Source organism: Oryctolagus cuniculus, chromosome 10 (genome assembly GCF_051225735.1).
Source record: "Oryctolagus cuniculus isolate XC-2025 breed Fujian yellow rabbit chromosome 10, ASM5122573v1, whole genome shotgun sequence".
In the NCBI taxonomy this organism is placed as follows: domain Eukaryota; kingdom Metazoa; phylum Chordata; class Mammalia; order Lagomorpha; family Leporidae; genus Oryctolagus; species Oryctolagus cuniculus.
The window spans coordinates 123,521,869-123,549,670 of NC_142876.1; the positions used below are offsets into that span (position 1 = coordinate 123,521,869).

Genomic DNA, 27,802 nt, shown 5'->3' on the forward strand with positions numbered 1-27,802 from the left:
GCAATTCAAAGACTTTTAGTAAATTTGCAGTGATGTCATCACAGAATGCAGTTGTGGAATAGGTCAGTAACTTACAGAAGATTGCTTGTGCTCATCATTAGCAGTTGCTGCCTGTTTCCTCCCCCAGCCTCAGGCAGTCCTTGGTCTGCTTTCTGTCTCTCTAGGTTTTCCTTTTCTAGATGTTTCATATAAATGGAATCTTATAATTGTATAATCTTTTGCCCTTGGCTTTTTAACTTGGTATATCTTTGAGCTTCTTCCATATTGTAGCATGTATATATTAGTGCTTTGTTCTATTCTATGCATATAGCATGTTTTGTTATCCATCCACTAGTTGACGGAACATTGAATGATTTCCACAATTTATGAATAATGGTGTTATGATAATTCCTGTATGAGGACTTGTTTGGACATGTGTTGTCATTTGTCTTCCAACAAGGATTGGAATTACTGGATAATATGGTAAATTTAATTTCTAAAGAAACTTTACATCTGCTTTCCAAACTGACTGCACCATTTCCTGTGTTTTTCATACTTTACCTTATATGTATAAGAATACATAAGATTAGTTTCCTGGTATCTGCCAGTTATTAGTTGGTGTTTGCTGTGCATTTATTAAGAAGCAGAATTACCAGTGACAGTGCAAAGTAATTATGCTGCAGACTCTGATTCCACCACATCCAGGTTCTCCTTCAGGACCAGAAGGGCCGTCCCTTGTCCCTGCTGCTTGCTGGTGTCCTCCGATGTCAGCCCATTCCAGAAATTGTCCTTGGAAACAGCTTGTAACCAGTGACTAGTTGATATATGGTTAGGAAGGCCCATTCTTCCTGCCCCAGCTCAGGACAGTTCCAATGGGCCATTTAAATTCAGAGCTGTTTTGTGGGGTTAACAAGTGCCTTTGTTGGAACCACATTAGAGCCCAATCTCTGCCTCTTTCATTTCTTCTAAAGAAATAGGGTTGATCCCCAAAGCACATCCTAATAAGCTTTCTGAGAAAAATCAACCTCAGAAGCAATAAAAGAAAAATTATTTGAGAAAGCAAGAGAGAGAATGCCTATCTACTAGTTCATTTCCTAAAGGCCAATGTACGGATGGGGTGAGAATTCAGTCCAGGTCTCTCACATGGGTTTGACAGGAAGCCAGCTACTTGAGTCATCACTGTTGCTTCTCAGGATCTGCCATTATCAGGAAGTTGGAATCAGGATTTGGAGGCAGGAATCAAACTCTGATGTGGAATACATATGTGCTAGGGCACATGTTCACCCCAAATTGCTATCTTTTAAATGTTACAGTTTATATTTATACTTACTTTAATTAAGTAGATCCTCTATTGGCTAGAATCAGAGCTTGAGAATATTCAAATAATATGTGGAAAATATGAGATTAAAATTTGTTTAATTTTCTTGTAAAATTTTTTAAACCTGTGCACTGCTTTCTCATCATACACATCTTACTTTACATGTTGAATATCCCTTGTATTCCACTGATGTCTGAAGCCAAATTCCGGTTCCTGTGAAGAAATTATCTTGTTTTTTCAGTATCTGCCTGGAGGGGGCAGTGAAATGTTAGTTAAACTGGCAGCCACGTGAAGAGAAAAGAGAATTTCTTATCACAGAAATTCCCAACACTTTATTCTTCAAAAAATAATTTTTGCTACCTTGTCTTGTATCTACCAGAGATCAGTAGACAGGTAGGAATAAACTTCATTTTGCATGCTCTAAGAAAAAAAGGAATTGTGAGGAACTCCTTTTTAGAGACACTTCTGAGCACAGGATATGGCTTTCATTTTTAATTAATGTTTCAGTTGATGGTAGAATAATTTGAATAAAGTAGACATAAGGAAATTTAGTGATATCTTATAAAATCAGAGAACATTAAATTCCAGGATTTATCTAGTTCAACCTTGCTATTTTGTAGGTGAAAATACTTGGCAGCTAAAAGTTGGTTGGTTGGGTTACCCAAGAGCACCAGGGAGGCCGAGGATTAAAATTTGGCCTAGTCTTTTTACTCGATACCTTGCTCTTCATCTTCTATCCTCAGACTTTGGTTGTCACTAGTTTTTCAGGATGTTAAACATTTTATTCAGAAGGAAAAACACAGTTGAGATCCTCATGAAACATAGCTGGTGATGGTACTCTGTGGTCCATCAGGTTCACTCTGAGATGCTATCAGTGACTCTGAGTTTGATATATTCCAGGACTTTTGGTTTTTTGTTCTGCATTGTGGTAATTTCTCATACTACTGTTATTAGTGTTGTGATGTGTGTAACTCTATAGATCTAAAAGTATTTTTTCTTTGTGACTTTGAAAATTCATATAGTGTAGTCAGAGCTAGTTGGTCAGTTTGCCCTCTGCATGATTAGGGAGCTTCCCATATGTTGGTGTCCTTTGTTAAAATCTGAGGCAAAGATCAGTGCCATTTAATTTTTGATGACCTTCTTCTTGCCTTAAATTAAAATTCCCCTTACTCTCAATTCCCTGTCTATGTAAATATAAAAAAAAATCCTTGAAATTCAAGCATATAAAGAGTTTTCAAAAAGTTCATAGAAAATGCATATGAAAAATTATGCATAGATTTCAGAATTTTTTGCACCAAAATAAATGATTTTTAATTTATTTTAAAGATTTATTTATTAATTATTTGAAAGAGTTACAGAGAGAGAGAAAGAGAGAGAGAGAGAGATCTTCCTTCTGCTGGTTCATTCCCCAAATGTCTGCAAAGGCCAGAGCTGGGCCAGGCTAGAGTCAGGAGTCTGGAACTCTATCTAGGTCTCCTATGTGGATGGCAGTGACTCAGGCAATTGGGCCATCTTCCACTGCTTTCCCAGGCACATTAACAGTGAGCTGGATTAGAAGTGGAGCAGCCAGGATTGAAATCAGTGCTCATATGGGGTAACAGCGTCACAAGTTGCAGCTTAACCTATGGAGCCACAGAGCCTGTCTCACATTGATTTTTTGATTCTGTTTTCCATAAAATTTTTAGTACCCTCTTAACAAATTTTCTCTTTGTTACTGTTTCCCTATCTTCTGTATATGTCAGATAATTTGGAATATGGTACTGTCGTTATGAGTGCTTGATATTTGCATATATTTATAAACACCCTTTGATTATGATTCATAACTAAATCTAGATTAACATTGTATTTATGCATTTAAGGTTTGAAAATTTGGAATGCTAAGGTTCTAATATATTCTAGACCCTTGTTAACTATGTGTTACTAATAATAGATTAATTCAGCACTCAGAGCTCTGAAATAAGACCCTGTAATTTTTTTTAATATTTAAAAGGAAAACATTTTACTTTATTACTCAAAAATGAATTGATAAGATTTAAATTATTTTTGTATTTTTATGAAATGCTGTATCTGAGGGTTAGTTAGGTAAGCTTGGAACAACTAGCAGAGACATTGTGAGAATTTAAGTAATAACATGTGTGAAAAAGTGTTTTATAAACTACAAAGTATTATTCTAAGTGAGGGATCATGATCAGTATTGCTAAAAAACTGATGAGCCATATTTGAAGTCACATGTAAGTAACTGTAGGAGTTCTAAAGAAACTAAAAATATGGCCCACCTGTTTGTGATCTTTGAGCTAAAGACAGTGTTTCAGAGAACATGGCATTCAGCAGCAGCAAAATTTTCCATACATCAGTGGCTGTCTTTGCCCCTCTTAGATGCACTGGACACATTCGTGTCCTGTACTTTAGCTGACTTGGGTAGGGGTCAGACTTGTTGGAAATTGCTGTGGTAATGAGGTCTGATAGTAGATAGTTAAAGATCACTTTTATAGTCTGCGGGAACACTTTTCCTTGTCTGACATATCTTACCATTAGAGTGAGCCCACTCTCTGATGATACACTTTGCAGAAGTACTCGTGTTATTGCCAATTAATCAAGCTTGATGGGAAACTTGAATGGAGTACTCTTCTTCTCAAAATAAAAGTCTCTTTAAAGCAGTCAAAGGACACCTGACTTAGATGTTCACAAGTTGCATCTGGGAAAATACAACACATGCCTTTCCCTGCTGTTTCTCCTTTATCAAAACGTGTTCTGCTGAGACTCCCAGGAACATCCTCTGGTTCACCAGATTTTTCTTCCCCCAGACTCCCCTCTCATGTTTCTCAGTGTGGTGGTGCTTACAGATGAGAAAGGAACTCTCGCATTCAGAGGCATGGTGTCCCAGCTGAGGCTGCGCTAGCTCTTCTTTTCAGCGTCCTTCTTCCTTCCAGGCTCCCTAATGGCCTTCCGGCTCTGGTCCCAGAGCTGTGTGTGGTGGTATTTAACTGCCTGGGAAGTACCTCTGGAAAGCTGCTGATTCAGCCTGACTGGGCTGTATCCTGGCTGCCTTGTGGGTGAGAGCTTTATGTTTAACTCTGTTCCCAATTTCAGATGATGGCTGAAGTCAGATTATAGTAAGGAGAGCTAGATTCATACTTACAGCTCCTTTTTCATTTAATATGGGTCATAACCATTTTCCTCTTCTCTTTTGTCACTTGGAAAAGGAAATGAAATGATAGGAAGCTCTGAAATATTATGTGCATAGTACTACAGATTTCCTGTATATCTTCCATCTTCCATCTGTAGTGTTTGGAGGAACACCTCTATCTTCTTTTCTTTGGGCTTCTATTGATCAATGCAATCAATAAGATAAAGCTTGGCATTCTAATTGTGATCTTAAGGGTGGGAAAGAGGTTATGTAAATGAAGTTGCGTCTCAGTATTTGAGGGATTTTAGTTCCAGAACCCCCATGGATGCCTGAATCTGGGGTGCTCAAGTCCCTTATATAAAATGGTGTCAAATTTGCATGGAACCCACACACATCCTCTAGTATACTTCAAATTGCCTTTAGATTCCTTATAACATTTAGGATAATGTAAGTGCTATGGAAATAGTTGTAATGCTGTATGTATTTTTTTAAAGATTTATTTTATTTATTTGAGAGACAGTTACAGAGAGAGGTAGAGACAGAGAGAGAGGTCTTCCATCTGCTGGTTCACTCCCCAGATGGCCGCAATGGCCAGAGTTGCACTGATCCGAAGCCAGGAGCCAGGAGCTTCTTCCAGGTCTCCCAGGTGGGTGCAGGGGCCCAAAGACTTGGGCCATCTTCTGCTGCCTTCCCAGGCCATAACAGAGAGCTGGATTGGAAGAGGAGCAGGTGGGACTAGAACCGGCGCCCATATGGGATGCCAGTGCTTCAGGTCAGGGTTTTAATCCACTGCGCCACAGTGTCAGCCCCATAATGCTATATTTTTAAGGGAATAATGACCAGAAAAAAAGTCTATACACCATCAGCACTGGCACATTTTTTTTTAAAGTATTTCTGCACCTCAACTGGTTGAATCCATGGACGTGGAACCTTCTGATAAGGAGGCCAGTGATGCAGCAGATGACATAGAGAGCATAGCTACCTGTGATGTAACACAGAGCAAAGCAAGGGCCAGAGAAGAGAATCCATTGTGTGCTCTGGGAGCTCAGAGAACTTATGAGTGGGATTAGGGAATGCTTTCTAGAAACGTGATGTTTGGTTGGGCCTTCAAAGATGAGGAGTTTTTGGTTTTTAAAGATTTACCTATTTGTTTTAAAAGTGGAAGTAACACAGAGGGAGAGACAGAGATCTTTCATCCATTGGTTCACTCCCCAAATGCCAGCAACAGCCAGGCATGGGCCAGGCCAAAGCCAGGAACTCCATCAGGGTCTCCCATAGGTGGTTGGGGCCCAAGTACTTGGGCCATCATCTGCTGCTTTCCTAGGTGCATTAGCAGGGAGCTAGATAAGAAGCAGAGCAATCAGAACTCAAACTGACCCTCTGATATGGGATGCTGGCATTGCAAGTGGTGGCTTAACATATTGTGCCACAGTACCAGCGCCAAAGATGAGAAGCGTTTTATAGGCAAAGAACAGGCTGGGGCATTACCCAATCAGGGAGCTGGGTGAAATAATAGGAGGCCTGAGAATGCTCGGAGGGTTGCTGGAATAAGAATGTAACAGGATCTTGAGTAGGGGGTGCCTGCTAGTGCGCCTAGAGGCAAGACTTGAGAGATAGGCAGTGGCGGGTCAGGGATGGTCTTGGGTCTGCGAGCTGAGTAACCTGGCAGTACTGTATCTCTCAGCACAGCATTTAGAACCAGTTGAAATACCTTTTTCCTTTGATTTTTTTTTAAAAAAAACTGCACACATTTACCTTGAATTATTTTGTAGTCATGTTTCTGATTTCTGAGATATACATGTTAGTGGAGCAGAAATCATTTGGAAGGCAATTCATGATGTCATTAGTCCTATTTTTCATCTTTGCAAAGAGTGACTTTTAAAACTGATTGATAGTTATTACACACCTGGAGTAGTGTTACAAAAGATCACATGTATTACAGATGGGTTTTCTTTTTTAATTCTGAAGGAGACCTTTGACCTTTATAGGATCATATCTACATTTATTTAGAACTTAGCATTGCTTTTCTTTGCCTTCAGTCCTTGTCTGCATCCTATATAAAGAACAAAGCCAATGTAATAACCTTACAGAAGGTTGGAAAGAGAGAGAAAAACAAACACACTCATCCTCTGCTCTTCTCTTCCTGCAACTCATCCTACTGTCATGGTTCTGGCCTCAGGTCAGGGTGCTGTTGGAGTTCGGTGGACATTGCTGGAGGCCATTCCTCATTCTTCCTGAAGAAGCACTTCAATTTTCCCTGGAGACAGAGACTATTCTTGAGCTCTGTGGTTGTGGTGGATGTGGGGAGCAACTGAAACTAGACTAAGTTACTGGAATTAAGACTTATTCTATGCATCTGCTCTCCCACAATATGGTGCTGGGGAGGAGTAAACAACTTCTACGCAGCTCCTTCACCAATTTGACTGATGAGCTGCAGGAGCTGATCCTGCTCCTGATTGGAGGAGAGCAGCGTGCTCGGCGTGTGGGCAGCAGAGTTGGGATTGGTGGAAGAGAAAGGACACGCACCAGGAACATCTGAGGGAACACCTGAGCAGCCCCCGAGAGAGCCGGCCGGCGGTGTGCCGCTCCTCCGTGGAAGCGGGGAAAGTGGCGGGGAGGGGGGGGTGCCGCCCCTCCACAGAGGTGGAGGGGCTGGCAGCTAACCCGGGATGGCATCGTTCTTCCGCGAGTGAGGGAACAGCAGCTAACCCGGGAAGGGCCGAGCAGACAAAAGAACAGCGCAGGGTCTAGTGTCGTTCCTCCGCGAATGGGGGAGCGACAGTGGAACTCACCTATTGCTGTATCAAGAGGATTCTGGCATGGCCGTAAGGGCAATCGCATCACCCTGGCAATAGTAATTAGCTTAAGGATGGGGATGGGGTCAAGCCAGGCCTTCTGGAACCAGAGACTAAATTCTGTGACTTTTGTTGAAATGTTTGGAAAAGAGGCATGCTTTACTCCAGGGCTGCTGAGAAAAATACAACATGAGCTTAAAGCTGCTGCTAGCCATCTTGCTATAACTGGTTCAGAGTGGAGCCACCCAGGGGAAGGCAGATCCTGGAGCAGAGGGAGCGGCCATCTGGGAATCTTGCTTGAGCACTGGCCATACCACAAGTTGGCTTATAGCCACGGGATTTTCAGTTTTGTCTGAAAATAATTCTTTTTTTAAACTTGTGCCACTTTGGACAGTATTTTGGCCATTGACAAACACACGTAGAGCAACCCCTGCATGCCAGAGAGGGGGTGAACCTAGAGGAAGGAGGCCCTCTTTGGGAGCTGAGTGATCTGGGAGGTCTTCCTGCTGCAGGTGGAGTTCCTAGGGAACTTTGCCAACTATTTGGGATAGCTTTGGTACATCAGACTTGGTTCTCAACACCTTGGTCTGAAGGTGTGCTGAGCGAAGTGTTTCCCTCACTGGGCCCAGGAAAAGTCACATCCAAGTACCCTCCAGGTCAGTTTTTCTGAAGGGAGAGGCAACCATACTGCCTTGCAGCTGTTTGCATGGGATGAGATGGGGCACAGATGGACTTTTGCCAATGGCAGTTTGCACGGAGCAGATTGGAGATGTGGTCAGTTTGGGCCATTTGGAGAAGAGGAGGGGCAGATTATGTCATATGCTTTGTTCTCTGTTGAAATTGGGTAAAATGAGTATCACAGAGAGATGAAGAAAGGACAACCTGTATACTGTTCATTAGAGTGGGATACTGATTGTGGACTTTCAGGGCCAGAAAGCAGAATCGTCTCCTGTCCCTGCCAGCTGTGTATATCATTGCTCAGGTGCCAGCAGCACAGGCGCTCTTTGTGGGGCTTTTGGGAGAAATCTGTGTGTGGCACTGATGTTGATCTTCTCGTGCACATGGGGAGGGGACGCAAAAGTGAGCGTGGACTGATTTTCTAAGCAGGCTTGAGCTCTGATGTCCTTCATGCTGCTGACTCTGGCATTGCAGGGGCCACTGAGCTGTGACTGTAATCATGATCTCGGCAGGCGTATCATAGCTCCAGTTAGACTGCAGATGGCTGACACCTAAGCCAACCCACAATGTGCATAATCCATGGGATAACAGACCCTTACAAACCCTCCAGAGACAGCAGGGCGGGCAGCCCAGGTCCAGGATGTTTTAATTTATGCAGATTCCAAACTGGTTACATAGCAAAGGATCAAAGGTCAGCAATTAGGTAGCAGTAAGAAGGTAGGCTGATTTTATATATTGAAGCAGCTTTGTGTTTTTAGGCATAATGCCTTCCTCTGACTGGATTTTGCTGTTACCTAACTCTGAATCCCAAACCAAATGTTTCTATTCAAGCTAAATCCTAATGAAACAGAATCTCCTCCTCTGTTTCCTCCCCTCCCCTCTCTTCTCCCTCCTTGTCCTCCTCCTCCTTCTTCTCTCCCTCCACCCCTTCTCTCTTCCATGCCATTCATTCTCCTCCTATGAGAAAATTCCATAAAAGCAACTAAAAAGCTATCAAGGCAGTCTAGTACAGATTACTAGAAAGAAACTCTTGAGACCTATTTTCTTTCTATTTTTGACATTATACTCTGTGTACTTTTGTTTTCCAATTTCTAAAATATCAAACTAGGGCCACTGATTCAGTTTGTTACTGTTGTTATTGTGACAAATTATTACCAATTTAGTGGCTTAAACCACATTATTATTTTTAATAGTTCTGTGGATCAGAAGTCCTCCCTTCTCACTCAGCTGAAATCAAGGTGTCGTCAGGGCAGTGTTCCTTTCCTCCTGGCCTTTTCCAGAATCTAGAGACCACTGTGCTCCTTGGCTGTGGCCCTTCTGCACCATCACAGCCAGCAGGGGCAGGTCGAGTTCTCATGGCCTGGCTTTCTGACCCTACTCATTTTTCTTCTTCTATTTTTAGGAGCTCATGTGAGTAGGTTGGATTCCCCCTCTTCCCCAATAATCCTGAATTTAATCACATCCAAAAAGTCCTCTTTGCCTTGTAAGGTGACATTTGTAAGTTCAGTGGACTAGGACATGCAGATCTCTGGGGGGAGGGGTCATTAATCTGCGCACCGTTTGGTTGACTCCTGAGTCTCTGTCAGTATTATACAGTTGTGCTGCTTGCTCTCTGCCCAGTGCTGTTCCCTAGATCAGGAATGTGACCTAGATCCTACTCAGATTTGTCCCAATCTCAGATAATCAAGGCTACAAACTGACCCATAGGCCAAATTAGGCTCATATTAATGTGGGTTGGCATGCATGTTTTAAACACTACTGTTTAATTGAAAAATTTTAAGTTTTGGGATTTCACATAAACACATACATAAATAGCCTCAGTAAAGCACAACACAGGAGAATATGATCACGAGTGCTTTTCTTTTTACTGAAATGAGCCAGAATTAAGTAGTACCTACAGGAGGTCTATGCACAAGATCTTTGTACCTACTCATTTATATGACCCATTTGATTCCTCTGTGAGCCTTTCAGTGTGTGTGTGTGTGTGTGTGTGTGTTTTTAAGATTTATTTATTTGGCCAGCGCTGCCGCTCAATAGGCTAATCCTCCACCTAGCGGCGCCGGCACCCCGGGTTCTAGTCCCAGTCGGGGTGCTGGATTCTTTCTCGGTTGTCCCTCTTCCAGGCCAGCTCTCTGCTGTGGCCCGGGAGTGCAGTGGAGGATGGCCCAAGTGCTTGGGCCCTGCACCCCATGGGAGACCAGGAGAAGCACCTGGCTCCTGCCTTCGGATCAGTGCAGTACACCAGCCACAGCGCGCCGGCCGTGGCGGCCATTGGAGGGTGAACCAACGGCAAAGGAAGACCTTTCTCTCTGTCTCTCTCTATCCACTCTGCCTGTCAAAAAAAAAAAAAATCTCTTTCTGTCTCTGCCTCTCTGTCACTCTTTCAAATAAATGAAATAAATATTTAAAGATTTATTTATTTGAAAGAGTTACACACAGAGAGAAGGAGAGGCAGAGAGAGAGAGAGAAAGAGAAAGAGAGAGAGAGAGAGATCTTCCATCCACTGGTTCACTCCCCAGTTGGCCGCAAGGGCTGGTGCTGTGCTGATCTGAAGCTAGGAGTTAGGAGCTTCTTCCGGGTCTCCCTCATGGGCGCAGGGGCCCAAGGACCTGGGCCATCATCTGTTGCTTTCCCAGGCATAGCAGAAAGCTGGATAGGAAGTTGAGCAGCTGGGACTGGAACTGGCGCCCATATAGGATGCCGGCGCTGAAGGCAGTGGCTTTACCCGCAATGCCACAGTGCCAGCCCCAAGAGCATTTCAGTTTTAAAACCCATTCTATGCCTTCCATGGCTTCAGCCCTATCATAAAAAATTAATTTTCATGCTGATGATCCAGAAGTGCTATGCATTCCCAAGTCATTAATTGTTTTTATTCATTAATTGTGGAGCCAGGCAGATAGGACTTGGGCCACCCCCTGTTGCTTTCCCAGGCTCATTAGCAGGGAACTGGATCAGAAGTGGAACAGCCGGGACTGAAACTGGCACTGTAGATGGGAGCTTAACCCATTATACTACAGCACTGGCCCCTGCTACTACCACAGCTGAGCTCTAGACAAAGAGAACTGAATGGAGAATTATTCATTGCTTGATATTTTGAGACATGTAATTTCCTTGCTAGATGGTGCAGAGCTGTTTATAACCCCAAAGACAAGGTACTGAGATTTATTGGTGGAAACAAAAACAAAACCACAATCCAAAAAAGTCACATATCCCACAATTAATACAAATATTACGTTGAAAAAGTGTAAACATGAAAATAGTTCACATTTGAGGTTTTTGTTTTGTGTTGATTGACCATCACATTTTACACAATTGCAGATTCCCTGAAATCTGTCTTTTTGCCTTGTGTAATAGGTAAGTCAAGTAGGTTGATGTTAATTTAAATTATAGTTTCAGTGGCAACTATGGGGTAAAGGTTAGGGTTAGGGGGTACAGGAACAGTGCACAGCTTTGCTAAAGATAAGCAAGGATCATGCTCAAAAGATGAACCTTTTTTGAAGGGAACACAAGAAATGGAGAGTAAATCAAGAATTACTTACAAAATAGAGTTAGTGTTTTAACTCAAAGCTTTTTCACAGTGATTTTTTTCTTTTATTATGTTCCATCTCATGAGACATAAAATTTATCTGGACTTGGGGCTGGCATTGTGGCATAGTGGATAAAGCCATAACCTTCAACTCTGACATCCTGTGTGGATGCAGGTTCAAGTCGTGGCTGCTCTATTTCCCATCTAGCTCCCTGCTAATGGACTTGGAAATGCATCAGGAGATAACCGAAGAGCTTGGGCCCCTGCATCCGTGTGGAGACCTGAATGGAGCTTCTGGCTTTGGTCTGGCCTAACTTTGGTCATTGTGGTCATTTAAGGGAGTGAATCAGGAGATGGAAGATCTTTTTGTCTCTCTCTCTGTAACTTTGACTTTCAAATAAAATAAATAAGTCTTTTTAAAAAAGAAAAATAATTTACCTGGTCATAAAAAAGGAAAAAGGAAAACTTTTATTGAGGAGCACGTAATAAAGACTAATTGGGATGAATTGCATTGGAATTTAGATGATCTAAGTCCAGTGTTTCTCAATGCTGGTTTTAGAAGAGCAATGATTTGTTGGAGAATGTGGTGTTTCAGCTCAGAATCTATCATGAGCGTGTTTTTTTATGGTGAATATTTATGTTTCCATATTAGAAAACAAGTGTAGTCCTAGATAATCTACTGATTATCTGATTATGTACCACATTTGGTAGGTTGCAGGTTTTTTTTCTTGGAGGTAGAATTTTTTACTTTGCTGTTTCCCATGGTACCTAGGGGAAAGAATGGGGTTGGCTGGGTGCGTATAGCAAATTGGGAAGAAAGTGGTTTGATGGAAAACTGCTTGAGGTTGTAACTTTCAATTTTCCTAGTTTTCATTCTTTCCCTGAGACCTTTAAGTTTCATTGTACCAGTAGAAGAGGCAAAAGGGAAGGCTGGTAATGAGCTTGGCGGCCTTCCTTCCCCAGTCCTGCCACTCAGGGTTTTATTGTTCAGTATTTGAAAGTTCAGTGGTCTCAAAGGGTGAATCTATTTAGGGATTACTTTATTTTTCAATTTGGGATAATAGACAGTGTGGGCAGGTTGTGCAGATATTTTTAGACAGCCCATGATGTGTGTGTGTGTGTGTGTGTATATGTATGTGTGTCCATTTGAATGCAAATCTAAAACCTCCTGTAGAAATATTATTTGCTACTTTCTTGTTGACTTTTCAGGGGTGTTTGGTTGTCCTAGAAATGACAGTTATGTAGGCCAAGAAGAAGAAAAGGATATAGTTCAAACATTTAGTTCTACCTCCATTTTGTAATGTCTCTGTATTTTGTAGGAGATTGAGATCATTCTTAGAAGCCATCAATAGATTTTTCAGCATTACTCATTTCTTTGTTTATTTTGGTGAGTGGGGTTAAGACAGTGAGGAAATCAGGCAGGAAATTCCCACTTCCACATGTATTTGGGCTTGTAGCTCAGCAGTGGAATGCACAGTCCCTAGCAGACCAGCATTCCTTTGATACAGGTTTGCTAAGTGTGAAAGACAAATGGCACCCAGTCTTCCAGAGAACAGGGCTTTTCTCTGCTAATTTTGCATACTAGTCTATAAGGAAGAAAGTCCTGAGTTAGGGGAGACTTAACCAGCTGAGTGGGATAAATGGCATTTGGTGCATCTCAATGAGATGCCACTCAATGAGAAGAGGAGGAGGAGGGGGTGCCAGTGGACCACACCTGTGGTTTCCATGCTTTCTCTATCCTGCTGCAGGCTTCTGAAGCTACTGCCCCTCTGCTCTGTGCAGGGCCTGGAGGTGCAGCTGAGGAGGTCTGGTTTTCTTCCACAGTGCATGCTGGCTCTAGAACATGTTGCTCTTGCATGTTTCTCTGGCTGCACCTGTTTCCCTGTGTCTATAAACTGTCCTCTGTCTCTGCTACAATTGAGGATGTTTCTAATCCTGTTCTCCCATTCCAGGTATGTGGGGGAAGTGTGAGAAGATGCAGGAAAAGCCTTCACTGTTATCTAATTCTTCTCTCTGTTTTTTAGAAAGCTTTATTTAATAAATATAAATTTCATAGGTACGGTTTTAGGAATATAGCAGTTCTTCCCCTCATACCCACTCTCCCACTCCCACTCCTGTCCCACCTCTTACTCCCTCTCCAATCCCATTCTTCATTAAGATTCATTTTCTTTTTTTTAAAGATTTATTTTATTTATTTGAGAGACAGTTACAGAGAGAGGTAGGGACAGAGAGAGAGGTCTTCCATCCACTGGTTCACTCCCAAGATGAGCACAACAGCTGGAGTTGCGCCTATCTGAAGCCAGGAGCCAGGAGCTTCTTCTGGGTCTCCCATGTGGGTGCAGGGGCCCAAGGACTTGGGCCATCTTCTACTGCCTTCCCAGGCCATAGCAGAGAGCTGGATCAGAAGAGGAGCAGCTGGGACTAGAAACGGCGCTCACATGGGATGCCAGCATTTCAGGCCAGGGCTTTAACCTGTTGCACCACAACGCCAGCCCCAAGATTCATTTTCAATTATCTTTATATACAGAAGACCAACTCTACTAAGTAGATTTCAACAGTTTGCACCCAAACAGACACACAAAGTATAAAGTACTCTTTGAAGACAAGTTTTACTATTAATTCTCATAGTACAACTCTTTAAGGACAGAGGTCCTACATGGGGAGTAAGTGCATAGTGACTCCTGTTGTTGATTTAATAATTGACGTTCTTACTTATGATGTCAGTGTTCACCCGAGGCTCTTGTCATGAGCTGCCAAAGCCATGGAAGCCTTCTGAGTCCACAAACTCCCTCAGTATTTAGACAGGACCATAAGCAAATTGGACGTTCTCTCTTCCCTTTAGAGAAAGGTACCTCCTTCTTTGATGGCCCCTTTCCACCAAGATCTCACTCACAGAGATCCTTCATGTAGGTCATTTTTTGCCACAGTGTCTTGGCTTTCCATGCCTAAAATGCTCTCATGGGCTTTTTAGCCAGATCTGAATGCCTTAAGGGCTGATTCTGAAGCCAGAGTGCTACTTAGGGCATTTGTCATTCTATGAGTATGCTCTGTGGCCTGCTTCCCACGTGGATCATTCTCTCATTTTTAATTCTATCTATTATTATTAGCAGACACTTGGTCTTATTTATGTGAACACTTAGACACTTATTCCTATCTAAATGATCTGTTGCACACTTTAAATGATTATTAGTAAGATGGCATTAGTTCCACCCAGCTTGATGGGATTTGGAGTACCATGGCAAGTTTTTGGCTTTACCTTTAGGGGTGAGTACGTGGGAACGTGTGCCAAACTGTATATCTCCTCCCTCTCTAATTCCTACTCTTTATTTTTTACTGGGGTCAATTTTCAGTTGGATTTAAACACCTATGAATAATTCTGTGTTAAGTAAAGAGTTAAACCAATGGTATTAAGTATAAAAAGAAAATAGTAAAAAAAAATATTAAGCTGTTCCTTGACAGGACAAGGGCTGATCAAGTCATTGCTTCTCATAGTGTCCATTTCACTTCTACAGGTTTCCTTTTAGTTAGTTTTCACAGATCAGGGAGAACATATGATATTTGTCCCTTTGGGACTGGCTTATTTCACTAAGTATGATGTTTTCCAGATTCATCCTTATTGTTGCAAATGACCGCATTTCATTATTTTATTGCTGTGTAGTATTCCATAGAGTACATATCCCATAATTTCTTTATCTGATCTTCCATTGATGGACATTTAGGTTGATTCTATGTCTTAGCTATCGTGAAGTGAGCTGCAATAAAGATGGAGGTGTAGGTTCTTCCTTAAGTGCTGATTTCATTTCCCTTGGGTAGATTTTGAGCAGTGGGATGGCTGGGTCATATGGTAGGACTCTATTCAGATTTCTGAGCTGTCTCCAAACTGTCTTCCATAGTGGCTTTACCAGTTTGCATTCCCACCAACAGTGGATTAGGGTACCTTTTTTTCCCCACATACCTTGCTGTCGCTCCCCCTCTTCGTGGAGGAACGACACAGGACCCTGAGCTGTTCTTTTGTCTGCTCGGCCCTTCCCGGGTTTGCTGCTGGTTCTTCCCGGGTTGGCTGCCGATCCTTCCACCTCCGTGGAAGGGCGGCTCCCCCTGCCACTTTCCCCACTTCTGCGGGGGAGCGGCACACCGCCGGCCGGCTCTCTCGGGGGCTGCTCAGATGTTATCCGGATGTTCCCCTTAGATGTTCCTGGTGCATGTTGTCTCTCTCCTCCTTTATAGTCCTCTTCCACCAATCCCAACTCTGCTACCCACACGCCGAGTACGCTGCTCTCCTCCAATCAGGAACAGGATCAGCTCCTGCAGGTTATTGGTCGAACTGGAGGCAGCTGTGTAAAAGTTGTTTACTCCTCTCCCAGCGCCATATTGTGGGAGAGCAGATGCATAGAATAAGTCTTAATTCCAGTAACTTAGTCTAGTCCGAGTTGCTCCCCACACCTTGCCAGCATTTGTTTGTTGATTTCCTTATGAAAGCCATTCTAACTGGGGTGAGGTGAAACCTCATTGTGGTTTTGATTTGCATCTCCCTGGTGGCTGATGATCCTGAGCATTTTTTCATGTGTCTGTTGGCTGTTTGGATTTCCTCTTTTGAAAAATATCTGTTTAAGTCCTTCGCTCATCTCTTAAGTGGGTTGTTTTGTTGTTGTAGAGTTTCTTGATCTCTTTATAGGTTCTGGTTATTAATCCTTTATCAGTTGCATAATTTTTAAATAATTTCTCTCCCACTCTGTCGGTTGCCTCTTTACTTTCCTGACTGTTTCTTTTGCCATACAGAAGCTTCACAATTTGATGCAATCCCAGGTGTTAATTTTGGCTTTGGCTGCCTGTGCCTCTGGGGTCTTTTCCAAGAAGTCTTTGTACCAATATCTTGCAGGGTTTCTCCCATGTTCTCTAATACTTTGATGGTGTCAGGTCGTAGATTTAGATCTTTAATCCATGTTGAGTGGATTTTTGTGTAAGGTGTAAGGTAGAGGTCTTGCTTCACACTTCCGCATGTGGAAACTCAGTTTTCCCAGCAGCACTTGTTGAACAGATTGTCCTTGCTCCAGAGATTGGTTTTAGCTCCCTGATCATATACAAGTTGGTTGTAGATGGTTGGATTGATTTCTGGTATTTCTATTCTGTTCCATTGGTCTATCCATCTGCTTTGGTACCAGTACCAGGCTGTTTTGATTACAATTGCCCTTTAATATGTCTTGAAATCTGGTATTGTGACAAAGCCTCCAGCTTTGTCTTTGTTGTACAAGATTGCTTTAGCTATTCGAGGTCTCCTGTGTCTCCATATGAATTTCAGCATCATTTTTTCTAGAGCTGAGAAGAATGTCTGGTATTTTCACTGGTATTGCATTGAATCTATAAATTGCTTTTGGAAGAATGAACACTTTGATGGTATTGATCCTTCTAATCCATGAACATGTAAGATTTTTAAATTTTTTGTTATCTTCTATTTCTTTCTTTAATGTTTTATAATTCTCATCATAGAGATCTCTGACATCTTTGGTTAAGTTTATTCCAAAGTATTTGATTTTTTTTTTGTAGCTATTGTGAATGGGATTGGTCTTAGAAGTTCTTTCTCAGCTGTGGCATTGTCTGTGTATACCAAGGTTGTTGATATATGTGTATTGATTTTATATCCTGCTACTTTACTAAACTCTTCTATGAATTCCAATAGTCTCTGAGTGGTTCCCCCCCCCCCTTTTTTTTTGACAGGCAGAGTTAGACAGAGAGAGAGAGAGAGACATAGAGAAAGGTCTTCTTTCTGTTGGTTCACCCCCCAAATGGCTGCTACGGCTGGAACTATGCCGATCCGAAGCCAGGAGCCAGGTGCTTCCTCCTGGTCTCCCATGCAGGTGCAGGGCCCAAGCACTTGGGCCACCCTCCACTGCACTCCCGGGCCATAGCAGAGAGGTGGACTGAAAGAGGAGCAACCAGGACAGAATCTGGTGCCCCAACCGGGACTAGAACCCGGGGTGCCGGCGCCGCAGGCAGAGGATTAGCCTAGTGAGCCACGACGCCGGCCATCTTTTTTCCCTTTTAAAGATTTATTTTATTTATTTGAAATACCGGGTTACATTGAGAGGGAGAGACATAGAGAGAGAGAGAGAGAGAGAGAGGTCTTCTATCCATTGATTCATTGCCCAGATGGCCACAGCAGCTGGAGCTGAGCCCATCTGAAACCGGGAGCCAGGCGCTTCCTCAGGTTTCCCACATGGCTGCAGGGGCCCAAGGACTTGGGCGATCCTCCGCTGCTTTCCCAGGCACATCCAGCTGGGAGCTGGATCGGCAGTGGAGCAGTTGGTATTTGAATTGGCACCCATGTGGGATTCTGGCTCTGCAGGCCAGGGCTTTAACCTGCTACACCACAGCGCCTGCCTCCTAACTCTTTTCTTATTCTGGTTAGGAATAGTTTTGAGGGGCTTCCTTTTAGTTGAAGTTTTTCTAGCATCAAGTTTTGTATTTTTCTGTGCTCCTACTTTTAGGAAAAACCAAAGCTATATCTTGATTAGTCAGGATTTAGTTAATATAAAGGGAAGCTTCTGGAATTCAGGAAACCTTTTTCCCCCTCTTAAGTGCATGGTTTTGTAGTTAAAAGTCTATTGCTTTTCATGATTAATATGCCTTTTATGACTCTAAAAAGGCTATTTTGAAGGTTGAAGTTGAGCAAGGGCTTCACTTGTTTTTCAGGTGGGTTCCTTCCTCAAGCAGTGGATGATTTAGCGTCAGTGATTTGAGGATTGCAAAGCAACCAGACTTATCCAGCCTGTAGATTTACCTGTCAGTATTCAAAATGCTGTTTTATTTGATTAATATTAGTGATATCAAAAAACCATGATAATGACACCACCCCAATGTGATGTTTGTGTGTCAGTTTGAATTTTATAAACCATTTTCTGATGAAGTTCTTCATTATTTTCACAACTTTGCAATGCAGTTTTCTTTTTTAAAAAATATTTATTTATTTGAAAGAAGAGTTACACATAAAGAGAAGGAAAGACAGAGAAAGAGAGAGGGGAGAGAGGGGAGAGAGGGGAGAGAGGGGAGAGAGGGGAGAGAGAGAGAGAGAGAGAGAGAGAGAGAGAGAGAATGAATGAGAATCTTCCATCTGCTGCTTTTACTCCCCTAATGGCTACAATGACTGGGGCTGAGACAGGCCAAAGCCAGGAGCCAGGAGCTTCCTCTGAGTCTCCCACATGGGTGCAGGGGCCCAAGCACTTGGGCCATCCTCTGCTGCTTTTCCCAAGCTCATTAGTTGGGAGGTAGATTGAAAGTGGAGCAGCCAGGAATTGAACCAGTGCCCATAAGGGATGCTGGCACCGCAGACCCTGGCTTAATGGACTACAGCACAGTGCCAGCAGCCTCAAGGTAGTTTTTTTAAAAAAAACCCATTTTGTAAGAGGGGATTAAGATGCAGAGGAATCCAGGGGCTAACCCCAGGCCAAAATGTGGTCAAGAGTTTTTGATTCCAGACTGGAACTGAGGCATTGTGACTGTAAGCACTCTCTGCACTTCACCAAAGTCTTGGTTCATGGATCAACAGGACCCTATAGGCACTTCGCTGGGTTGCTTCATTTTTCTTCTTGACACTTTCCCATGCCTGGTGGACCTTGGCTCTTTCCTCCATTATTGACTGATTTCCTCTGCTTATGCTGAGCTTTTCCCTCTGATTCTAGACTTGATGGTAGGTGTTTGCACCAATTCATGCCTTGCTTGGTTTCCAGGAAATCTAAGACAATCCCCCACCTTTTACATCTCCATCTGTCTTCTTACCCTGTGTATTACTATTTCTTAGTAGTGGTAATATATTGTACAAGGTTATAAACAGATTTCCTGAATGATTAATGTTGTGAATAGTGAATGCTGCCACTTTATGAAGTTCTGAATTTTAATTTTGGAGCCCAAACTTAATAACTTTACACAGAGATCTTTATTATTATTTTGGGGCCTGTTGATTTCAGTCTAGCATGGAGCTGAAGCGTTGAATTAATGCTCTTCTTAGAAATATCAAGAACATCTTAGCTCAGAGTAGACTGGGCCAAATATAGAAATAGTAGAAAACATGTTCCTTTTTTAAAATTATTTATTTGAAAGAAAGAATTACAGAGAGAGGTAGAGACAGAGAGAGGTCTTCCATCTGCTGGTTCACTCCCCAGTTGGCAGCAATGTGCTGACCTGAAGCCAGGAGCCAGGAGCTTCTTCTGGGTCTCCCATGTGGGTGTGGGGGCCCAAGGATTTGGGCCATCTTCTACTGCTATCCCAGGCCATAGCAGAGAGCTGGATTATAAGAGGAGCAGCTGGGACTAGAACTGGCACCCATAGCAGCCGGCCCTTCAGGCCATGGCTTTAATTCCGCTGTGCCACATCACCGGTCCCAAAAACATGTTCCTAAAAACTATTATCTTTCCTGCTTTGGAAGTTGTACAGTGAATTAGTTGTCCTTGTCTTCAGTACCACTTCTGCTGCTGACTCATTTATTTCACCATCTGGGCAATGGTGCAGTGCACGTTGTATGCTGTATGCCTCTTTGCCATGTTGTTTTATTAATTGTATGAGCCCATTTAAATAACATGATGGAAATTAATATTTTTTAAAGATTTATTTATTTATTTGAAAATCAGAGTTACAGAGAGAGAGAGAGAGAGAGAGAGGTCTTCCATTTGTTGGTTCCCTCTACAATTGGTTGCAATGGCTGGAGCTGCACCAATCTGAAGCCAGGAGCCAGGTGCTTCTTCTGGGTTTCCCATGCAGGTGCAGGGGCCCAAGGACTTGGGCCATCTTGCGTTGCTTTACCAGGCCATAGCAGAGGGCTGGATTGGAAGTGGAGTAGCTGGGATTCGAACTGATGCTCACATGGGATGCCAGCACTGCACATGGTGGCTTTACCCACTACACCTTAGCTGTGGCCCTGGAAATTAATATTTAAAACAGAAAGTCAATGTATGGAGATGCCTTGAAACCAACTGCTCATGATAGGTACTTAAAGCTTCAGAGTTACTTATAAACCCTGAAAAAAAAATGGTTAAAATTCAGTTAAAACAAATGATGGGTTAAGAAAATATGTAATTAAGAAATAGATCCATGGCCTACAGAATTAATGCTGCACTGGGTCCCTTTTATGTTTACCTTGTTCTTGTGTCACAGGGAAATATGGAGATGTCAGGATTTGGGGGTGCTTGTTTAACACTTTCAGCTTAGTGATTTCTCTTGTTGGGTTGTGAAGTCTCTCTCTCTTTTTTTTTTTTTTGGACAGGCAGAGTGGACAGTGAGAGAGAGAGAGAGACAGAGAGAAAGGTCTTCCTTTTGCCATTGGTTCACCCTCCAATGGCCGCTGCAGCCGGCGTGCTGCGGCCGGCGCACCGCGCTGATCTGATGGCCAGAGTGCTGATCCGATGGCAGGAGCCAGGTACTTATCCTGGTCTCCCATGGGGTGCAGGGCCCAAGTACCTGGGCCATCCTCCACTGCACTCCCTGGCCACAGCAGAGAGCTGGCCTGGAAGAGGGGCAGCCGGGACAGAATCCGGTGCCCCGACCGGGACTAGAACCCGGTGTGCCGGCGCCGCAAGGCAGAGGATTAGCCTAGTGAGCCATTGCGCCGGCCATGAAGTCTCTTTTATAAAAAGTGTTGAAACAGAGAGAAAAGCAAAAAGCTTAGATGACAATGGCAGTTAAAAAGGAGTATTAAATGACTTTGTGAGTTGTTAATGAATCCTGTATCACAAGGTCATATTCCAAGGCCAGCTGTTACACAAATTGTAGGCAAAGATTTAGAAATTTAATTACTTCAGTGGACAAAATAACAAAAGGTTGTGGGGTGAGAGAGAAATATTTCATCAGAGTTTTCTGTCACAGAAACAAAGGCAGAGATGTCCTCAGCAGAAATAATACAAACCAGCAACTGATTCCAGAATAATACTGTTTGCCAGAATAAAAGTGGCCCTGATGATTATCAAAAGTGGGGGGAAAAGCTGCTATAATCCAAAAGTTGTACTTTGGAAATTTATATTTATTAAATAAAAGTTGAAAAAAAAAGTGTGGGTGGACTCAGCAAGATAGAACTCGGTAGAGAGTACAGGATCAAGTTTTCAGTAATCTACCAGAATATGTTGATTCTCATAGAGGTTAGAAATTTAAAATATACTTTAAATAGCCTCTGCACCTGCCTGGGAGACCAGGAAGAGGCACCTGGCTCCTGGCTTTGGATCAGCGCAGTGCCAGCTGGCCATGGCAGCCATTTGGGGAGTGAACCAACGGAAGGAAGGCCTTTCTCTCTGTCTCGTTCTCTCACTGTCTATAACTCTACCTGTCAAATGAATTAAAAATACATACATATATATATATATATATACTTTAAATAGTAGATACACACTGCTACTTAAAAAGTTAAAGGGGCTTGCGCTATGGTATAGTGTGGGGAGCAACTCGGACTAGACTAAGTTACTGGAATTAAGACTTATTCTATGCATCTGCTCTCCCACAATATGGCGCTGGGAGAGGAGTAAACAACTTTTACATAGCTGCCTTTCACCAACTTGACAAGCTGCAGGACCTGCTCCTGATTGGAGGAGAGCAGCGTACTCGGCGTGTGGGTAGCAGAGTTGGGATTGGTGGAAGAGGACTATAAAGGAGGAGAGAGACAACATGCACCAGGAACATCTAAGGGGAACATCCGGATAACATCTGAGCAGCCCCCGAGAGAGCCGGCCGGCGGTGTGCCGCTCCCCCGCAGAAGTGGGGAAAGTGGCAGGGGGAGCTGCCCTTCCACGGAGATGGAAGGATCGGCAGCCAACCCGGGAAGAACCAGCAGCAAACCCGGGAAGGGCCGAGCAGACAAAAGAACAGCGCAGGGTCCTGTGTCGTTCCTCCGCGAAGAGGGGGAGCGACATAATGGTGCCGTGACTCGGATAGCAAACCTAGACAGGGTCTTGTGTCGTTCCTCCACGAAGAGGGGGAGCGACAGTATAGTGGGTAAAGCTGCTGCCTGCAGTACCCGGCATCCCATATGGGTGCTAGTGTGAGTCTGGCTGCTCTGCTTCTGATCCAGGTCTCCACTATGGCCTGGGAAAGCAGTAGAGGATGGCCTGAGTCCTTGGGCCCCTGCGCCTGCGTTGGGGACCCGGAGGAAGCTCCTGGCTCCTAGCTTTGGATCGACACAGATCCAGCCATTGTGGCCAATTGGGGAGTGCGCCAGCAGATGGAAGACTGCTCTCTCTATGCCTCTCCTCTCTCTGTGCAACTCTGACTTTCAAATAAATAAATAAATCCTTAAAAAAATAAAAAGTTAAAATAATTTAAGCTATTTTGATTCTTTGTTGTATTTTCCATTTTTCCCCCCTTTAGACCCCCTTAATTCAGCTTTGCTTTTATGTTTCTTTTTTTTAATTTGGGAATAAAATTATTATTTGCTGTGTTACATAATCCTGTGTATGTGTAGGTGCTCAGTTGCTATTTTTAAAATTGAATGAAAGAGTCAGTTAATAATTACATGGAAAATATAGGGATTATGTTATTGCTGTTGTAATGCTTGGTAGTTTTATATTTGCATGGATTTCTTATTGATAGGCCAGATTTAGGGCAAGCATTCACTGGAGTTGTGGCATTTTCAGAGTTGACTTTAGGGTTTGATGTTTCCAAGTTATAGCTGTGGAAAAGCGATGTATTTACTACTAAAAAACATACAGATTGTAGTTATCTGAACACCTTTATAATTACTATTGTTTTGGATTTTTATTTATTTGAGAGGCAGAGTTACAGACAGAGAGAGGGAGAGGCAGAGAGAAAGGCCTTCCATCTGCGGGTTCACTCCCTAGATGCCCACAGTGGCTGGAGCTGAGCCAATCCAAAGCCAGGAGCTTCTTCCAGGTCTCTCACGTGGTTGCAGGGGTCCAAGAACTGCTGCTTTTCCAGGCTGTAGCAGAGAGATGGATTGGAATAGGAACAGCTGGGATTGGAACCGGTGTCCATATGGGATTCCGGTGCCACATGCAGAGGTTTAGCCTACTACACCACAGTGATAGCCCCAGCAAATACCATTTTTAAAAAATGCCTTATTTTCCAAATATCTCAGAAAATTGCTCTTCCCAAGAGCACTAGTTTAGACAATAACATCGTTCACTTGACATTATCACTAAGCTATGATTATCTTCATTTGAAGCCATTGATACTGAGATGGGAGAAGTTTAATTATGTTTCTTTAGAAGCAGCAGGGATTTTGAGTTAGTGGATCCAGCTATTTTTCTTGCTTGTTTTTGAATGGAGGTGTGATTTGGGTTCGATGAAGCCCCTAGAGCATTGAGGACACCTTGACTGAGGGCAGCATTGTGGACCAATGAATATTTTCAGTTATTCTCCAAATAATCGCACTGTTTGAATACTGTGCAGATTTTTTCAAACTAAATCACTCATTTCTAAGACTAAGAATATTGTTCAATCATAACATGTGTGGGAAGGAAAGAAGTATCACATAAAATCAAGGAAGGAAATTAACAGAAACCTCTTGAAAAGGCCACTGTGGCTTTGTAATGTGCATGTGGAGCAGAAATGAGCACTGTCACATTGTTGGGGGAAGGTAATGGGTGCTGGCCCTTACGAATACAAGGGAGGTGGTACAGAAATGGATATTTGCCAGGATCCATGCTCTTTCACATATATTCTCCCAATTAATTTCCTAAATATCTTTGAGGAATGGGAATTACTGACCCTTTAAAAAAAAATCTTAGGGCCGGCGCTGTGGTGTTGCAGTTAAAGCTGCTGCCTGCAGTGCCAACATCCCATACAGGTGCTGGCTTGAGTCCCAGCTGCTCCACTTTCTGATCCAGCTCTCTGTTATGGCCTGGGAAAGCAGTGGAGGATGGCTCAAGTGCCTGGGCCCGTGCACCCACGTGGGAGACCTAGAGGAGACTCCTGGCTCCTGGCTCTGAGTCGGTACAGCTCTGGCTGTTGGGGCTGTCTGGGGAGTGAACCATCGGATGGAAGACCTCTCTCTCTCTCTCTCTCTCTCTCTCTCTCTCTCTTCATTCTCTAACTCTGCTTTTCAAATAAATAAATAAATCTTTTTTTAAAAAATCTCTATTCATAAGAAATCAGCATGCACAGAGAGTAAGTAACCCATCTAAATTCAATTTGTTGGTGACAAAGCCAGAATTTGAGTACGGGGTGATTGTCATTCTCATCCCACCCTCTGAAGCTTCTCACATGATGTTCATTCTCTGCTGTTGGCAGGTTTCCCCTCACTTTTCTGAGTGTTTAGGTGGGAGCTAATCTTAGGGGGTTGAATTCTCTGATCATAAGAAGTAAGGGCCCCACATGGCCACCAGAACGTGCTTTGTTCTACACTGGCCGGCGGCCCACGGTCGAGGCGGAAGTCAGATTCCTGGTTTCAGTTCCCTTCCAGCTGCAGCTAACATCCTGTACCCTGCACTCTCACAGTTTGGTCTTTGGCTCCTGTTCCTACGTCTCTGAGCCTGAATTCTTGTTCTTGGTCCTTACAGTGCCTGTGCCACTGATTCTGTCCTGGCTGTGTTCTCACTCCCAGACGCCTGCCCGTCAAACCCTGTGAAAAGCCAGCACTCTGTGACCCTTTGGTGCCTGCCTACCCTTTCATACTTGTGTCAGTCTCTGCGTCTCTAGCCTTAATGACCACAGACTTTTTCTGACATGATGCATGAGACATGTAATTCCCAGGCTTAGTCCTCTTCCACAAGTGCAGCAGTTTGGGCTGAAATCTGAAGTAAAGACGATAGTAATCCCATCAAGCTTTATTCATTGGGCATAACACTCACTAAGTTGTTCTGCTGGCATATCTGTAATACATTTGCAAATTTTAGCATTTCAAAATTGTAGATTATATAGGAAAATCAATTATTCTGACTAATATGATTTTTATCTTTACTTTAGGAGTTATGCTCTACCAGGTGATAAAAATAGCAAATATACTTGATACACCAAAGACTAAATATGAAATGCTTGATTTTATTTTTCTGATTACAAAAGTTAATTTTGACATTTTACTTTTTTTTTTTTATTTTTTGACAGGCAGAGTGGACAGTGAGAGAGAGAGACAGAGAGAAAGGTCTTCCTTTGCCGTTGGTTCACCCTCCAATGGCCGCCACGGCCGGCGTACCGCGCTGATCCGATGGCAGGAGCCAGGTACTTCTCCTGGTCTCCCATGGGGTGCAGGGCCCAAGCACTTGGGCCATCCTCCACTGCACTCCCTGGCCACAGCAGAGAGCTGGCCTGGAAGAGGGGCAACCGGGACAGAATCCGGCGCCCCTACCAGGACTAGAACCTGGTATGCCGGCGCCACAAGGCAGAAGATTAGCCTATTGAGCCGTGGCGCCAGCCAATTTTGACATTTTTAAAAAAGATATATTTATTTATTTGAAATACAGATTTGCAGAGTGAGAGGTAGAGACAGAAGGAAAGAGTGAGCAAGAGAGAGGCAGAGAGATTGATCTAACATCTGCTGGCTCACTCCCCAAATAGCGACAATGGCTGGGGCGAGGCCAGAATGAAGCCAGGAACCTGGAACTCCACTGCAGTCTCCCACGTGGATTCAGAGGCCTAAGCACTTGGGCCATCTTCCACTGCCTTCCCAGGCATAGCAGCAAGGAGCTGGCTTGGAAGCAGAACATCTGGCCTTGAACCTGTGCCCATATGCAATGCTGGCATCAGAGGTGGCAGCTTACTTAACCTGCTGTGCCACAGTACCAGCCCCAATTTCAAGACTGTAAATATTAGTTACATGACTAATATTACCACATAGGTCACTTGTAGTATGTTATGGTTTTGGACCTAGAAATTATAATTATTGTGCAATTACTAGCAAAAATGTCCTCAACATAATTTTCATGCATGCATTGAGTCGGTCTGTATACCATTCATGCTTTCTTGATCTGTTACTGCTTTCATTTTTAAAATTTTTTGAAAATAAAAAAAAATACACAATTACTCTTAGGTGTTTAATTAATACTATAACTAGTACTCAAATGGTATTTTACACTTTGTGTGTCTGTGTGGGTGCAAACTGGAAATCTTTACTTAATATATGCTAAATTGATCTTCTGTATATAAAGATAATTGAAAATTAATCTTGATGTGAATGGAAGGGGAGAGGGAGTGGAAGAGGGGAGTGTTGTGGGTGGGAGGGAAGTTATGGGGGGGGGAAGCTATTGTAATCCATAAGCTGTACTTTGGAAATTTATGTTCATTAAATAAAATAAAAAAGAAAAAGAAAAAAAAAGCAAAAAAAATTTTTTTGAAAATAATTTATTGTTATTTAAAAATTTTTAATTAGTTTTTAACAGAGTTAGTATAGTTTGTAGTTACAATTCTAAGACTATGATATTCCCTTCTGCCCTCCCTCCCTGTCCTTTTATTAATTTCTTTTTTCAGTTTTTGAGATAACATATTTTAAATGTATATTACAGTAAAAAGGCTAATGCTTCACCAGATAAATTTATCAAGTAGAAAGCAAAAAGATGCTAGTTTGGTGGGAGTATAGGCAACAGTTATAAGCAATAATTCAATGAAGAAAATGACCATTTTACCCATATGCAGTAAATTTTAAAGTAAATACCAATCTTTATACTTTCTTCCTTTGAAATTTAATATATATACCTATGTATGAAAGAAGAAAAGTAAATATATGGATCACATATAGCACACAAATGTTAAGATAAATAAATATAGTTTCAACTTCCACTGGTATATTAATTTTTTATTCTTTTATTTTTTAATTTTTTTTTTTGGCAGGCAGAGTTAGACAGTGAGAGAGAGAGAGAGAAAAAGGTCTTCCTTTTGCCGTTGGTTCACCCCACAAAGTGGCCGCTACAGCCTGCATGCTGCGCTGATCTGAAGCCAGGAGCCAGGTGCTTCCTCCTGGTCTCCTGCGCGGGTGCAGGGCCCAAGCACTTGGGCCATCCTCCACTGCACTCCCGGGCCACAGCAGAGAGCTGGCCTGGAAGAGGAGCAACCAGGACAGAATCCGGTGCCCCGACCGGGACTAGAACCCAGGGTGCCGGTGCTGCAGGCGGAGGATTAGCCTAGTGAGCCGTGGCACCAGCCTATCCACTGGTATATTAATGATGTGAGGTTTTTAGCATATCACAGATGATCTCATTTAATACAGATGAGGTTGTGCGTTGTGCACCCTTAACATTTCAGTGCTATTACTGCTCTTTTCTCTTTCATGCAAGAAAACAATTCAGAATGAATATGAGTGAGAGTGAAGTCACTGTAGGGATATCCACCACAAATAGATCAATCATCTGCTAACTTCAATACTTTTGCTGTTATTACAAGCCAGTTACTTTTGACATCTCACTGTTGATGGACACAGTAGTATATCTTAATACTGTGAGAACTCCATTCTAGATGCT

General features: G+C 42.9%; 1 long non-coding RNA gene across 1 annotated transcript in view; it reads left to right on the forward strand.

Annotated features, from left to right (window-relative positions):
* Positions 1-1,670: 1,670 nt before the first annotated feature.
* The window catches only part of LOC138843993 (uncharacterized), a 50,218-nt gene continuing 24,086 nt past the window's right edge, over positions 1,671-27,802 (forward strand). The window contains exon 1 of the long non-coding RNA XR_016214495.1: positions 1,671-4,350. This is a non-coding gene — a long non-coding RNA (uncharacterized LOC138843993). The remainder of the gene's footprint in view (positions 4,351-27,802) is intronic.